Here is a 6,000-nt window from a genome sequence, read left to right on the forward strand (position 1 = left end):
TATTAAAGAAGGATAATTTACTTCCAGTTATAACTCTAATGTTGTTGTTTTAATCCATAAATAATCTGGAGCTGACAAGATCAAGAATTTTAAGCCTATTGCATTAATTAGCTAATGATTAAGAAGATCATGACTAATAGATGGACTGTTTTTGCTCCAATAGTAATTTCTCCTAATCAGTTTGGTTTCATAAAAAGGAGAATTATTGATTGTGTCTGCTTGGTATCAATACATTGCTTTGTTGGTAACAAGATAACAAAAATTGACCTTAAATGATATTTGACACAATTGATTGAAATTTTGTTACAAGTTTTAGATCATTTCAGATTTCAACACACAGAGAGAGAGAGAGAAGAGAGAGAAGAGAGAAAAGAGAGAAATATTTAAATGCATTGTGGAATTTCAAAAATCATTTTACTTTTTAATAAAGTTTTTGCAGTGTATTCTTTTTTATATTCTTTCCAATATTATTTTAATTAAACGAAAAAAAAAAAAGAAAATTTAAAATATTACTCTCCCCTCTAGTTTTATTCCAAATTCAAAGTTTGAAACATCAATGTTTTTATTTCTTTAGTTTCATGCTTTACAACATTTCAAACAGGTTTTGGGTAGTTTTGTGCAGTCCTGAAAGCTCCAATTTTTATTTCTTTAGTTTCATGCTTTACAACATTTCAGACAGGTTTTGGGCAGTCCTGAAAGCTCCAACAACTACATATCCTCATTTTAGGTAAAACTTAGGAGAGTCATTTCAAGAAATTAAAAATGACTTATTTCAGAAAATTAAGAATAACTTATTTCAAGAAATTAAGAATGATTTATTTGTCATGGAATTATCCTTTCAAATCTAGATTTTAGACTAAGCATTTCAAGAGACTTAAAATCTACATTCTCTTCCACTATTTCACAGAAATATGTTATTCTAATTTTTTATAACAATGAAACTTCATTATTATCCTAGAATGCTAATTAATTAAGTATTATGTATCATACTCATTAACTCAGTTAACCTATAGCCAACAGATTAAAAAGGACATGTTTCATGCTAACGGTTGTTGTGACTTTTATTGTGTTACTTTGATGGACTTTCTTCTCGATAGGTCGATGTGGAACTCTCATGCTGAAAACTACATTATCTGTAGCTCTTCATGAAGGAAAAAGTAATTCCTACCTACTAGTCAGCTTGAATATAAGAGAAAGAACTATACATCCAAACATATCAAACAATTCATGTTTTATTGATTCCTGCATCATTTAACACAATACTTTATATTATTAACACATACATAGCCTTATCATCAATGCTTGGAAACTTCTTGCAGCATTTGTGCCTTAATCAGAAATAAACATTTCTTATTTTTCTTTTGTTCAATATCATTTATGACACTGCTTAATCTTGCAGATATCAGTCCAATGAAATGCCAGAAATAGAATAATGATTGCTGCATTGACCAAACTCTGCTTCATCTATCAAAAAAGTGAGGAAGTGATGATCTAGGAGAGTCTTTTATGTTGAATCTATGGCATGATTTTTGTTTCCCAAATTTACCCACCACTATTCAATATGGAAAATTTCAGATAACATTAAATGTCAACATAAACGACCATATAATATAATAAAACAAGATACCATATAATTGAAATTTTATACATGGTAATGAAATTTATACATCTATTAGAAAGAGAATTCAATTTTATTGAGTTTCATTTTTACATATTTTAATCTTGTTGGATTGGAATTATAAGTTAAACAATTTACTCTTATTTTGACTGGAAAAATAAAGTAGCTATTATTTTAAATGGAGTGGCCCAAGTGTCTACTTTTTTTGAGCTGCTTGTTTCAGTCTAATTTGACAGACTGATCAGTTTCTACTTTAATAACTTCTAATTTTTATATTTTTAATAAAACAATCTTTTACTTGTGAAATTTGTTATAAAATGTATTCTGGAATTTTGCTTTTTCTTGCACCATCCAAGTGTCAAAGAGAAAACAGTAAACAAAAACAAACAAAAATGGAAGAAAGTAGAAAATGAATGAAAGAGACCTAAAGCAATGAAAGTATTTTATTAACCCGTGAAAATATCTATGGAAGAGACACAACACTACTCAAATTTAACATTAATATTATTTTAACTCAATAAAATAATAAATTTGTAAGTCTTTCTTTATATTATACAGTCTTCAACTTTTTTTGATTCTTATGTAGATAAATAAAAGAGAATTAAGAAATGACTGCCACAAAATACCATAAGTTTTACGAATTTCATTATAAATTTTATTAAAATAAACTTTCATTATTCATTTTGATGAAACCTTGAAAATTGTCTCAAAATAATTTATAAGATAAAAGTTGTCACCATTTATACACTGAATATTAATTTTATTTCTTATCAACATAAGATTTCCAAGAGACTAATTTTAAAAAATATTTTCTTACTTACAATTTTCTTTATTAATTTTTTGGCTATTATTTTTCTTTAGAGTAAAGTTGTGTTTCCCACATCACATGGTTGTCATAGACGTGCACCAACTCTCCTCTTTCATTCTAAAACTCATACCAAACAAGTCATCTTCATAAATCATAATCATTTCTCATCACTTTATAATATTTCATAAATAATAATAATAATAATAATAATAATAATAATAATAAGAACTAGGTTGATAATTTTCATAACAATTTTTTTATAATAGATCATGTAACCTCCCAATAAATCTATAACTAAAACTATGAGTTATTTAAGGAGTTAACATAAATAATAATAAAGAACAGTGATGAATGAGCAACTAGAATGAGAGGAGATACGAAATATCATATGGAATTAAAACTGTACAAGGTGCAAAAATCAAATAAAATTACAAGTCAAGACCGAACGATCATATTAGTAGTTCATGACCGAACAATATTACAAAAGGAATAACCAGACCTAACGGTTCTTAATAAAGCACTAAACTGAACGTCTATATATACAAATAAAATTAAAACCCTAAACTAAGGACCAGACGGTCCTGCACAGCTCTCCGACATAACGTCCAATGGTTGCTCTGTCTGCAGGGCATCTTCCAAAGTATCCTCATGATCACCCTCTGCTCACACCCAAAAGGATGATCATTGCAGTGAAGAAAACAAACCGAACGGCCAAATACCGAACGAAAACATAAGCAAGACAGGAAAACAAGGGTAAGCTTATGTAAATTTAATTAATCATTTTCACATACACATAAAACATCTCAATAATCCGCATGCATCAAGATTTCCAAACATCAATATAACCAATTTATCTAGACTCTGTCCGGATGGTATGAACTATGTAGCTCGCTGCTCTTTGCACCCGGGTGGACCTGGCTGGGATACACTCAACAGACCGCCACCCGAGGTTAGTCCAGTGGAACCACCTCAGTATAGAAATACTAGGCTAAAGGACCTTCTGCCATTCCCACACATGAGTTACCCTTCTCTACTTGAGAAGGCGTAATCACGGAATATCAGGATAGAGCAGAACCTGAGTCTGACCATAGTCATACTCCACTAAATCAATTCCCAAATCATGAGATATTCCTCCCTGGAATACTCTTAGCATCAGAATAATAATTCCACTTTCACTTTTATACTATCAACAAACTGATCGAATAATAATGAGAAAAACCGAGTATCATAGAAATTCAACAAGTGACCGAACGGTCAAAGAATAAGAGATTGAATAAAACAAGGAGTGGTAATAGTTGACCGGACGGTCTAGCATAGGATAAAACCATACACTTTTGAAAACAATACAGGTAAACTTATTCATGAAGAAGAATGAATGTTAAACAACATAAGTCATTCTTGGAAGGAAACGAATACCAAGTTTATGACTTTAGCCAAATGCCTTTACGACTAGCAGATACGACTAGCAGAAGTTCTCTTCAATAAAAACGAGTGTTAGTGCAACACCGAACACTCTATGAAGAATCAAGTGTCAGTGTAAGACCGTACACTTTTCAAATAAATAATATTATAAACCGAACGTTTTTCCAAGAAGGATAATTAATATCAAACCGAGTACTTAGTTTATGACCAAATGCTCAAACATAATATCATATTTGTAAATCCGAACGCTTGGTTTATGACCGAACGTTCTTAAAATAATTAATAGCAATAATATGAAGCCAAATGCTTCAGAAATAAAGTGTCAGTCTAATACTAAACACTTGTATGATCGAACGTATAGTTTATGACCGGACACTCTTAGAATTCAAGTATTGGTATAAGACCTAGCACTTTTTAAATGAACATTATCAATATAGACCGAACGCTCAGTGTATGACTGAACATTCTAAATAGTTAATATGAGACCGAATACTCAGTCTATGACCAAGCACTTAGAGACCGGACGTTCAGTATAAGACCGGACGTCCTTTAATGGTTAATTTCGAACGGATAACCAAGCAAGATATTTAAGTTTCAACACAAAGGTACCAGATCAATTGTTTTAAGAGGAAACCGAACGGTCCTAATGACCCTTCGATTACAAATTCATATTTTCACTAAAGTTTTATAACTCTATGACATATTTCATACCAAAAATCAAACATGCATTTCTCAACAACAAGATCATACATTCAGCAAGCATAATTTACAAAATCATGCATACAAAATAATCATAATTAAATTTATAAGCTTCCCTTACCTCTAAATCCAGCTAAGCTTCTAAGTTCTTTACAACAACTACTTCTGTGGCTCCAATTCAAGGTCTGATCGGTGAAAGACATCCATTATTGCATCAAATACACAAAATGGATTTAGAGAATGAGTTAACAAACACATGCAAGTATGAAACGGTTCTTGCATGCAAGGAAGGCAAGGAATTTCAAAAGGATAGAATTGCTTACCGGTTCAAATGAAAATTTGATCGGTACAATCGAAAGTTCTTGGCACCGGGAGTATTTATTCTAAAAGAAGGTTGATGATCAGAGGGAAGAAAGTGGTCGGAATCTTAGAGAGAAGGTGAAGGGTTTTAGAGAGAAGGAGGAGAAAAATGGAGTTCTGAAGTTTTGGAGAAGAAGATCGCATGCAGGGAAAATGATGCCAGATTTAAAATCCCAACTTTTATACCACCTCCAAAACCGAACGGTCTAGTCCCATGCTGCCACATGTTTCCACTTTCTGAATTGCTGCACTCCATGAACTGCCACTTGGATTCCACTTCCTGCACATCTCACCTCCTTCTGCTATCGCATGGTTTCCAACGGATGGGGAATTAAATAATGGTTGACAGCTTTGTCTCCCATTACCATGGGGAAACCGGGAGGGTGTGACATGTGTCTCCCACTAAGGTAAGGAATTTATGGGTTGTGACAGATTATGTATTATTATTTTATTAATTTATTTAAAAAAACATTTGAAACAGATTAATCATAAACTATTACATGTAAAAAAATTATAAAAAAAAATTGTTAAAAAAGTATTTTTCTAATAATAATTAGAATAAAAAAATAAGAAGGAATAATATTCCAGTTAAACAAGTTGGAAGTTATCTTTTACACGTTAAAAAAAAAAGACAGATCTAATGTTTTAATAGTGTAACACTATATTTAATGCTTTAATAGTACATAATCTCCTTCAGTACTAAGTGTTAACGGTGTGTTAAAATTCCATTTTTTATACATTGTATCGCAAAATGATTCCTGCAACAAAAATGAAACGATATGAAAAACTTAGATCATGAAGTTTTCGAAGTAGTAATATTTATAGGAAAAAATATAGAATCAAATATTTAACTACTGTATCATAAATTAAATTTAATCTTTGAAATAGTGTTGTTTATAAAGTGAAATGGAAAAGAAAAACCCTTCAAGGTGCTGCCTTTATAATCTATTTATACCATGCAATATGCAGTATCCAACTTTCATGTGTCTGTTGAGTAACAAAAGAGAAGAGAAATGGAGAGAGAAGACCAAAGCCAAAGTGCATATCTTCAGTCTCCATTGATTCAGCACTCATATTCATCAGGGCAGGGTGA

Source organism: Vigna radiata, chromosome 1, assembly GCF_000741045.1.
Source record: "Vigna radiata var. radiata cultivar VC1973A chromosome 1, Vradiata_ver6, whole genome shotgun sequence".
Lineage (NCBI taxonomy): Eukaryota > Viridiplantae > Streptophyta > Magnoliopsida > Fabales > Fabaceae > Vigna > Vigna radiata.